Source organism: Vicia villosa, linkage group LG7 (assembly GCF_029867415.1).
Source record: "Vicia villosa cultivar HV-30 ecotype Madison, WI linkage group LG7, Vvil1.0, whole genome shotgun sequence".
Lineage (NCBI taxonomy): Eukaryota > Viridiplantae > Streptophyta > Magnoliopsida > Fabales > Fabaceae > Vicia > Vicia villosa.
This window is the reverse complement of record NC_081186.1, coordinates 6,785,372-6,796,987: the sequence shown is the minus strand read 5'-3', so window position 1 is coordinate 6,796,987 and position 11,616 is coordinate 6,785,372. Positions and strand designations below refer to the sequence as shown.

Below are 11,616 nucleotides of genomic sequence, written 5' to 3'. Positions count from 1 at the left end.
ACACATGCTTAACAAGATATAGACATACTATTAAGTTTGGTTTGAGGTGTAGATCATTTCTGGAAACTTAATTGAAGTTTGAACACGTGTAAACGAAACTACCATTTTAGGGTTCATAGCTTCAAAATTAGGGCTTTCCAAATTAGGCAAAATTAGAGGTTCTAAATAGTACCATTAGATTCGTATGGACAAAACGAGTTGAATGGTACCATCGCGCCAAATTTATTTGCTTGTTTACCCCTATTCGTTATTTTGCAGAATTAGGGCTCACTTACTATAGCGCTTTTTTACAAAAGCGCTGTTAAAGGCCTTGTCTGAAGGTTGAAGACGAAGACGTGTCTTCCTCCTATTGGTTCAGCAGCGCGCGTACTTTTTTAAACTTTCCACTAATCCAGTGTTTTGCAGGTGTAACGTATACCACGTGCCTCAATTTCTGGACCACCTGATCTTTCTTAACAGCTCATCCAACGCTTCAGAACGCGCGTGCACATCATACTCCCTCAATCAAACCACACAGGATCAGTATCCTTTTATTTTCTATTTTATTTTCTATTTTATTTTAATTTCTTTGTTAAATTAATTAAAAATAGTTTTAAAAATCCAAAAAATACACAAAAAATATTTTTAGACTTCTAAAATAATATATTATTTTCTGAAATAAAAATATTTTATTTTTCTTTAAAATTTCAATATTTTGCATAATTAATTAGTATATATTTATATATTTGCTTTTTAATTATTCTAACCAATCAAAAAATCATAAAAAAAATTTGTTCTTTATATAAAATCGTTGTGAGAAAATAACTGTTTGAAATGAAAGCGGGTAGAAAATATAAAGCACGGTACAATTTCGGCAGCAATTCGTTAGCAGGAAATCGGACCTTTAGAACTGAGGTAGCAGGTTCTATTTATATGGGAGGCTTTGCTATGACGTTGCGTGAAAAGAGGGAGCTTTTTCAGACTGGGCTTGGAGACGTGCGTCTCCGCTTCTTCAGGAAGCTCCTTTGAATGACTTGAGACGTGCGTCTCAAGTGGAGAAAATGTAGGGGACTGGAAACGTGCGTCTCCCTTTTGCTGATGTGGCCATTGAGACGTGGAGACGTGCGTCTCCACTTGCTTGTGTGGTTTGGGCCATGCACATTTGATCTTCAGTCGGCTGGTTCGTCTCTTTTGGGCCTTTGGGTCTTCTTTAGCACATTTGGGCCTTATTTGCACCTCCTTTCCACTTCAGCACCCATTTTTCATCTTTTAGGCATAATTAGTGGTCGTTTTAGCTCCATTTCTTTTCCTTTTCACAAATAGTCATAATAAGAGTGTAAAACCTGAAACAAAGCAAAAACTCGCGTAATATCATAATAAATCAACATAATAAACGAAAAATGCTATAAATATCTACGGATTTCAAGCTAAATATACGATATAAAATCGTGTTATCAAATTCCCCCAGACTTGAACCTTTGCTTGTCCTCAAGCAAAATAATAAGGTAAAGATAGGAGGACAGCGAAATGAAATACGCTTCCACCACGTCGTTCGGTCATACTCAGCTACATAGTGTTCTTGTTTGAAAATAATGTTGCAGATTCTAGAAATAAACTTATAGTAGCGACACTAGACAACTCCAAGTATGCATACCAATCCGAATCATGCCATTATAGCTTGACCTTGACTCGTCATCATGTTTTACCCTTTTCATTCGCGCGCAATCACATTAAGCCCATTATCTTGACATGCACATAGCAGAGTAGTCGGTTAGTGACTATGATCCTTCTTATGGAGTTCTGGCACAATTATGTGGTATACTCCTTAGCGCTCATTTGTTGATCGTGGGGAATCGGACAATAGTCCCTCCTACCAAGTTCAGTACCAGATGACTTCTGAACCAATCAACAATGAGTTTTTAAATTCTTTGTATTTGAGATTTGCGACCGTTAGGTTAAATGATCTTGTGAGGATCACCTTACTTAGTAGGCACATTTCTTATTACGGTTAAGCACATAATTATTATTATGAGGACCATACACTTATATTCATCGACTCTCTGCGTAGTTGGTATCTAAGACGGTGCCGACTGCTAGAATAAACTACTAAGAGTTACGCATACTTGGGGTTTTTAGAGTGTTGGGACAATAAGGATATTGACTTGAATCTTAGTCAATTTCTATGCGTTTGGTGTTTGAGTAGCTTCGTATTTCTCGAACGTGTGGGGTTTTATGTTTACCGTTTAGGAGCAAAAAATTTGTTATGGCTCAAGAAAATGGAAGAAATTGAAATAACTACGGAATTATAAAGATAATACTTGAAATTCCATAAATATTCTTTATTGAATTAGAAAAACGTTACAAGGAAGGGAAATAAAACTGAAGGGAAGGGAAATAAACTAAAAGGAAATAAAACTAAAGCAAGTAATACGACTCCCCCAGACTTAAATGATGCAGTGTCCTCAATGCATGAGAACTACTCCTCAGTGTTGCGGTTGCGAGAACTGCTTGCGCCCCTTGTACGAACACGGCGACGTCTATCAGTAGGAGAGCCATTTACACGAATGTAAACATCATTCAATTGTGTAGCAATTTCAGTGTATTGGCCTTCGTTCCTAATAGCATAGTCACAGTGCTCTTGTTGCATCTCTCGAATAAGCCTCAGTGTTTCATTTTGGTTTGTCTGCATAGCTTGAAATAGGTGGTCTTGTCGTTGAATTGCAGCATACATGGCATCAAGAGTGATAGGCGGAGGGTTGTTTTGAGGAGGTTGGTTGACATCAGCTTGTTCTTGGTTGAGTTCTTCTTCCATTGCATCCACAGGTTCATTAGGATGTTCAGGTTGGTTATTTTGAGGATTGTCTTCAATAAGCCTCCAATGCTGAACATAACGGATGTTGATTCTTTCTGGGCATGGAAGGACGACATAAAGAATCAGAACTTTGTTGACGACCAAAATGTATCGACCATCATGGCGGGGTGAAACCAAGTGGGAGTCACGGCAGTAAGTGAGGTCGAGTGATTGAGCAGGCATCATGAGATGAGAGAGGGAGATGAGGTCATCACCAAGACCTAAGGCACAGGCCAAGGAAGTAATAATTCCGCCAAATAGAAAGGGGTTTGTAGCGGGGGCGTTGATGCAGCCTTGGATGTGTTGGAGCATAAAAGGTGCGGCATTGAAACGGAGATTGTTTAGCGCACAATAGAGGAAAACTATTTGATTTTGGTTTACCTTATGGTTGTTGGATCTCGCAAAAATAGTATGCCCCAAAACACGTTGAAAATAACGTATAGCGGGGTTTTGGATGTGAGAAGCATGTAGAGCCCTCCAACCGGTAGGAACTTCTCCAGTAAGATTAAACCAAAGTTCGAAAGCATGTTGCTCCCACGAACGACCATCGAGTTCTTGAAAGATAGTGCGGAGAGCATTTGGTGCATTATTAAAATGCAAGTATGTAGCCACTACTTCTTGATCCAGAGTATATTCACGGTTGAACATCCGAAATTGGATGCTACCGGTTGAGAGCGGTTGATCAGAAGTAGTGTCGTAGTTGAAAGAGCTCAAGAACTCCAAGACAAGCGGCTCATAAGTTGGTACGGGTTCGGTACAAAGATGGTGTAGGCTATATTTAGTGAGTAAACGGGTGACACCATCAATGAGACCCAGAGTTTCTAGACATTCGATGTTCACAAATTTTGTGGGAACAACCGAACGTTCATAGAATGCGAGGTATTTGGTTCTTTGAGCATCGTTGTCGTCTTCTCGGAAAATAATATTGTCAAGGTTAGGGGGTGGTCTCTCTGGACGCACACTACGGATGATTGAACGTGGAGGCATGGTGAGTTTGGAAAGAAAAATAGAATGGAGAGTAGAAGAGTAAAAAATGGTATGGAGGTTGTGAAGAATAAGAGTGGTGGTGGTATGGTTTTATAGTGAGGTTTGAAAATGGTGTGGTTAATGTAGAATTAAAATGGAATTATGGTGATGTTTGAAGTTTGAATGGAATGGAGAAATGGGAAATGATTTAGAGTTAAAGAGGTGAATAATGGAGGATGAATGAGTTTTATGGTGTTTAAATGGAAGAAATAATGGGGAGAATGAAGAAGAATGAATTTTGAAATTCAAATTCAAAATTCAAAAATGGGAGTTATGGTGGTCTTCTGCGTGGTCAAAATTGCAGCCACGCAGACTGCTGGCCTTGGGAAGACGCGCGTCTCAGGCAGTCAGTCTGCTGGGGAACAGGGCATGGAGACGGGCGTCTCATGTCCTTTGCGTGCAGAGTGCTGGTCCCACATGATTGGAGACGTGCGTCTCCTAGCTCAGGCAGGTGGGTTTCATGCGTGCAGGGGTGTGGACCAGTTCTGACAGATAGCATTAAGTACAGAATAATAGTTCAGAACAGTGTCATTGTTTCATACTATAAACAGCAAAAATATGGTAAACAGGAATATATAGCAGTTAATAGTAATGCAGTATAACACAGTGGCAGTAATGAATAAAATAATGCATTTAAAATTAAACTGGTACTGAGTGTTGACAGAAACAGAATGTAAAAGTGCAGAAAGTGAAATTCTAAACTAGAAATTGAAATTGCTAAAACTAGAAATAAAATCTAATAATCTAAACGGTAACATCTAGCCACGTCTATTGTTGTGCACATTAGAATAAATGTGTTTGAAAACTTTGTCGAACTGAGCATTGACGGTGTCGATGAAATCGAAGAAGTGCATTTACAAAGTGTGTAGCTCGTTGCGCACATGTTGTACATCTTGTTGCAGTGCAGTGATGGCTTGCTCGTGTGTGTTCTGATTAGGCATTCTTTGGTTCACTGATGCGGTGGATGCAGCGGGTTGTTGTGGTTCAAGCTCGACATCAGTCATATCAACAGTGTAATCATCAACAGAATCTTCAGAAGGAGTCTCAGGCTCATACTCGGGAGTGGGTTCATCTTCAGAAAGAGGTTCATAATCAGGAATGGGTTCATCTTCAAGAATAGGGTCATAGTATCCAGGAGGAGTGTCAGGCTCAGATTCCGATACGTACATTTCCTCATCAAAATGTTCATAAGCTTGAGGGGTTTCAGGTGAGGGTTCTCTCTCAGGAATCTGACCATAGTAAAGCCAGTTAGCAGGGTTGTGCACACTCGTCCTAGGACTCGGTAAGGTGAACTGATCCAATACTTTGTTATCAATGAGCAAATCAAACTGATCAGGTCCAAGGTTACCGATGATACCTCGGTTGAAGTAGAAGTGAATGTCCATAGAATTGTGGGAACCAAGAGGTGTCAATCTAAGTAGAGGTATTCTCAGTCCTATAGCATTAGCAATAATAGTGACAAATCCGCCGATCCTAATAGGTGAAACTTCGTCTTGCGTGATTCGCTCGAAGTTTGTTAGCATGAAAGCGATGGCATTGACCGGACGATTTTGAGAGGAGCAGAACATGATGAATAACTCTTCTCTAGAAACTTCGGTGACATTATCGGGTTTACCAAAGATGTAATGAGCAATGATCTTATGGAAGTATCTGAAAGAAGGGTTATGGATGTTCTCAAATTGGAATTCGTTCTCTTCAGGGTTATCGTTTCCAGTGATCTTGCCCCAGTATCTTTCCAGCTCCCAGTATGCAAGACTGTCTTCAGCTACTTGGGTGTATGCATCCGATCCATGAGGTAGTTCTAGCATTTCAGCAAAATCTCGGATGCAAAAGTTAAATTCCATACCAAAGAGTCGAAAGAGAATGACTCCTTTTCTCAGTCCTTGTCCACAGTTAGGAAGATAAGTCATGGAACTCAAGAATTCCAGAGTGAGCTTCCGGTAGGTACTAAACTTGCGGAACAGGTGAGAACCGGTCCAACCGATTTGGTTTAGCAAGTGCAAAACGCTTTCTTCGATACCAAGTCTTACCATAGTCGGCTGGTGAGGGTAGCAAGTCAAATCCATTTGTCTTTCAGCCAGCTTATCAAATCTTGCTTCTTGTCCTCTACCACGGAACACAACTTCCATATTATCGACTTCTTGCATCTTAGTTAGTAGTTAAGAAAACCTAGAAGTTGAAAATATTAAGATTAAGTGTGAACTAGGCTAGTGTTGATTTAAAAGTAAAATAAAGAGAAAAAATAAAAATAAAATAAAATTAGAATGTAACAAGTTATAATAATAAATATAATTATAAAAAGGAAATATTTTCTCGATTTAAGATAGCAGTTATAATTACAGTAATTATTATAAAATGTAGGAAAAATATAAAAATATAGGAAAATTAAAATAATTCAAAATGGGATAGAAAATTAAAATAATTCAAAATGGGATAGAAAATTAAAAATTAAAAATAAAAGTTAAATAGTAAAAGGAATAAAAATAATTGTGGGTTGTCTCCCACCAAGCGCTTTGTTTTATGTCATAAGCTCGACGATTTTAAAATAGAAAACAATTTTTTCAAATGAGCGGGCGGCTCGTCAAGTTTAAAATGTTCGATGTTTTCATCGTGTTCGAGATGATGGTAATACTTAAGACGTTGCCCATTTACGACAAAAGGTTTGACGGTTTCTCCTTTGATTTCTATCGCTCCACTCGGAAATATGTTAGTTATTTCGAAAGGGCCAGACCATCTAGATCGTAACTTACCAGGAAATAATTTTAGTCTAGAATTAAATAAAAGTACTTTATCGCCTATGCTAAAAATTTTCCTAGATATACGCTTGTCGTGCCATTTTTTCGTTTTCTCTTTATAGATTTTGGCGTTTTCGTAAGCGTCTTGTCTAAGTTCTTCTAATTCGTTTATGTCTAGAAGTAGTTTCTCACCAGCGGCAGTGTAGTTTAGGTTTAAATTCTTAATGGCCCAATAGGCTTTATGTTCTAACTCTACCGGGAGGTGGCATGATTTTCCATAAACGAGTTTGAATGGGGTAGTTCCTATTGGAGTTTTGAAAGCTGTTCTATAAGCCCATAAAGCTTCATTTAGCTTGGTTGACCAATCTTTTCTAGATATAGCAACAGTTTTCTCCAATATTTGTTTTATTTCGCGGATAGATACTTCTACTTGTCCGCTTGTTTGTGGATGGTATGGTGTAGCTATTCGATGATTTACTCCATATTTTCGAAGGAGTTTCTCAAGTATTCTTGAAATGAAATGGGAACCACCATCGCTAGTTACCAGTCTTGGCACACCGAACCTAGGAAAGATGACGTTTTTGAAGAGTTTGATAACTACTCGTGTATCGTTTGTAGGAGAAGCGATAGCTTCTATCCATTTTGAAACGTAATCGACAGCTACGAGTATATATTGATTTCCAAACGATGACGGAAACGGACCCATAAAGTCTATTCCCCAGACGTCAAATATTTCTACTTCTAGAATGCCTTTTTGAGGCATTTCGTCACGTCTCGAAATATTTCCGGTTCGTTGGCATCTATCACAGTTTAGTACAGCAAAATAAACATCTTTCCACAGGTTGGGCCAGAAGAGTCCAGATTGAAGGATTTTGGCGCAGGTTCTAGATGTGCTATGGTGTCCTCCACACGGTGCAGAATGACAGTGTGTTATTCTACTTCCTATTTCTTCCTCGGGTACACAACGTCTAAAGATTCCATCGGGGCCTCTTTTGAACAGGAGTGGGTCGTCCCAATAGTAATGTTTTAGGTCATGGAAGAATTTCCTCTTCTGTTGGTAACTTAGATCAGGAGGAAGCACACCAGCAGCTAGGTAGTTTACGAAATCTGCATACCAAGGTGTGTCAGAGCGGGCTAAAGCTACTTCTGCAAAGTTGTTGGTTTCAGCGTTTGGATGGTATGGTTCTAATTCATTGGCTTCTAACTGAGCGATGAGTCTTTCATAAGGGAAATCATCGTCAATTGGCACTTGTTCGGGTTTCAGATTTTCCAATCGAGAGAGGTGATCTGCTACAACATTTTCAGTTCCCTTTTTATCTTTAATTTCCAGGTCGAAATCTTGTAATAACAGGATCCATCTCAACAGTCTCGGTTTGGCGTCCTTCTTGGTTAGGAGGTACCTAATGGCGGCGTGGTCAGTGTATATGATTATTTTGGCTCCTACCAGGTAAGAACGGAACTTGTCTAATGCGAATACGACAGCTAATAATTCTTTTTCTGTCGTGGCATAATTCATCTGAGCTTCGTCTAGGGTTCTACTCGCATAGTATATGATATGTAGTTTCTTATCCTTTCTTTGCCCTAGAACGGCTCCTACAGCATAATCACTTGCGTCACACATTATTTCGAAAGGCTCATTCCAGTCGGGAGGTTGCATAATTGGCGCAGAGATTAATGCTCGTTTAAGCGTATGAAATGCTTCAGTGCATCTATCGGTAAAAATGAATTCGGCGTCTTTCATTAGTAATTCAGTTAAGGGTTTGGTTATTTTAGAGAAATCCTTAATGAAACGTCGGTAAAAACCAGCGTGTCCTAGAAAACTTCTTATTTCTCTAACAGTTTTGGGAGGTTGAAGGTTTTCGGTAATTTCGATTTTGGCTTTATCTACTTCGATCCCTCTATCAGATACGATGTGTCCAAGTACAATTCCTTGTCGAACCATAAAGTGGCATTTTTCCCAATTAAGGACTAGGTTTACGCTTACGCATCGTTTAAGTACCAATTCGAGGTTCTCTAAGCATTTTTCAAAACTTCCTCCACAGACCGAGAAGTCGTCCATAAAGACCTCCATTATTCCATCTAGGAAGTCGGCAAATATTGCCATCATGCATCTTTCGAAGGTCGCTGGTGCATTGCAAAGTCCAAAAGGCATTCTTCTATAAGCGAATGTACCATAAGGACATGTAAACGTGGTCTTCTCTTGGTCGTCAGGGTGGATAGGAATTTGGAAAAATCTGGAGTATCCATCCAGATAACAGAAATGTGAGTGTTTAGCTAGGCGTTCGAGCATTTGATCTATGAAAGGTAAAGGGAAATGGTCTTTTCGGGTGGCTTTGTTTAGCTTTCTATAGTCAATGCACATTCTCCATCCAGTTTGGGTACGTTGTGCTACAGATTCGCCTTTTGCGTTAGTGATTACAGTAACTCATCGTTTCTTTGGTACGACATGAACAGGACTAACCCATTTACTATCGGATATAGGATATATTATTCCGGCTTCTAGCAGTTTTTGAATTTCCTTTTTAACCACATCGCTCATAATCGGATTTATTCGCCTTTGATGTTCTCTAGAGGTTTTACAATCGTCTTCGAGCATAATGCGGTGCATACAGAGGGAAGGACTTATTCCTTTCAGATCTGATATGTTATATCCTAAAGCGGTTGGGTATTTTCTCAGGACAGTAAGTAATTTTTCAGTCTCGGTTTGTCCTAAGTTGGCGTTCACTATAACTGGTCGGTTTAGTTCTTCGTCTAGAAATTCGTATCTAAGATCGGTAGGTAGTGTTTTCAATTCTATAGCAGGTTTCTTAGGTCCAGGTATAGGATCAGGAGTTAGAGCCAAACATTCACTCAGGTGGTCATCTTGATATTCCCCACGCCAGTTGTCATCTTCAAAGATTGGCGGTATAGGAATTTTTAGGATCTCGGTTTCCTTATTTGGTTCGGATTTTATTTCATTAACACACTCGTCGATTATGTCGGCAGAGCAGCATGTGTCAATTATAGATGGTGCTTTTAGGAATTGGGAAAGAATAAATTCTATTTTCTCTTCTCCTACTTCGAAAGTAAGTTTTCCTCGCTTGACGTCTATAATTGCACCAGCGGTTGCTAAGAACGGTCTTCCTAATATGATCGGGATGTTAGAATCTTCTTGGATATCCATTATGATGAAGTCAGTTGGGATGTAGAATTGACATACACGAACAGGGATATTTTCTAACATTCCTACCGGGTATTTGACTGAACGGTCAGCTAGTTGAAGAGACATTCTCGTTGCCTTAAGCTCACCAAGATTTAGTTTCTTACAGGTTGGAAGAGGCATTAAACTAACACTGGCTCCTAAATCGCACAGGGCGTTCTCTATGATGGTTTTTCCTATTACGCAGGGTATATAGAAACTACCAGGATCTTTCAGTTTTAGAGGCATGTTATTTTGGATGATAGCGCTACATTCAGCGGTAAGCGTTACAGTTTCGTTATCCTCGAGTTTCTTTTTGTTTGATAGAATTTCTTTTAGGAATTAGCGTACGAAGGCATTTCAGTTATGGCTTCTGTGAATGGTATGGTTATGTTTAATTGTTTCAGAAGTTCTACAAATCTTTTAAATTGCGCTTCGGTTTTTGATTTAGCTAATCTCTGAGGGTAAGGAATTAGTGGCTTATAAGGTGGTGGTGGAACGTAAGGTTTTTCTTTTTCAGGTTCCACTTTGTTGTTGCTCTCATTAGTCTTAGCAGTTTGATCATCAGTTGGTGTCCTTTGGGTTTCCTTTGACTCTTGTTGGGACATGGGTGCGTTTTGAGTTCTAGGATCAATGGGTCCACCGTAATTCGTTCCACTTCGTAGTGTTATCGCGTTCACATGTCCTTTAGGATTAGGTTGTCGTTGAGCAGGAAACGTGTCAGCAGGGGCAGTAGTAGGTGCTCGTTGTTGAGCTACTTGTGAAATTTGAGTTTCTAACATTTTGTTATGCGTAGCTAAGGCATCTACTTTGTTCAATAGTTGTTTTAGTTGCTCGCTATTGTGGTTGTTTTGATTCAGGAAGTCCTTATTGGTTTGTTGTTGGGAAGCTATAAAGTTCTCCATCATGATTTCTAGATTCGACTTCCTAGGGGTGTTTTGAGCAGCTACAGGCGCTTTTTGGTAGCCAGGTGGTACAGCAGGTGCTTGTCCAGGCGCGTACAACGCGTTGTTGTTTTTATAAGAAAAGTTCGGATGGTTTTTCCATCCAGGGTTGTACGTGTTAGAATAAGGGTTTCCTTGAGCATAGTTTACTTGATCAGATGGGACTCCAGTCAAGAGTTGACATTCGGCAACTACATGTCCAGTCAATCCACAAATCTCGCAGTTAGGTCTTACAGCAGCAGCGGTGGCTGAAGGAGTGATGGTTAAGTTCTCGATCTTTTGAGTTAAAGCGTCTACTTTAGCTTTAACGCGGTCTATACCACTTACTTCGTACATTCCTCCTTTGGTTTGGGCTTTCTCTAGAGCGGCTCGTTCTCCACCCCATTGGTAATGGTTTTGTACCATGTTCTCTATGAGATTGTATGCTTCATCATGGGGTTTGTCCATTAGTGCTCCTCCAACAGCGGCATCTATAGCCATTTTAGTGTTATATAGGAGACCACCATAGAAAGTATGGATGATCAGCCATGGTTCGAGTCCATGATGAGGGCATAGTCTAAGCATGTCCTTGTAACGTTCCCAAGCTTCGAAGAGTGATTCGTTATCTTTCTGGGTAAATCCGTTGATTTGACCTCTTAGCATAGCAGTTTTGCTAGGCGGAAAGTATCTCGCTAAGAATACTCTCTTCAATTCGTCCCATGTAGTTATGGAATTAGAAGGCAGGGATTGAAGCCACGCTCTAGCTCTATCTCTCAAGGAGAAAGGAAAGAGACGTAATCGAATAGCTTCGGAACTAACGTTGTTAGCTTTGACAGTGTCGGCATATTGCACGAACACAGATAAATGAAGGTTGGGGTCGTCTGCAGGGCTTCCAGAGAATTGATTCTGTTGAACAGCTTGGAC

The 11,616-nt window shown here is 39.8% G+C and overlaps 1 non-coding gene across 1 annotated transcript; it reads left to right on the top strand.

Annotated features, from left to right (window-relative positions):
* Positions 1-11,248: 11,248 nt before the first annotated feature.
* Positions 11,249-11,355, top strand: LOC131621137 (small nucleolar RNA R71). Its single transcript, XR_009289466.1, has one exon. It is a non-coding gene; the product is annotated as a small nucleolar RNA R71 (small nucleolar RNA).
* The last annotated feature ends 261 nt before the right edge of the window (positions 11,356-11,616 follow it).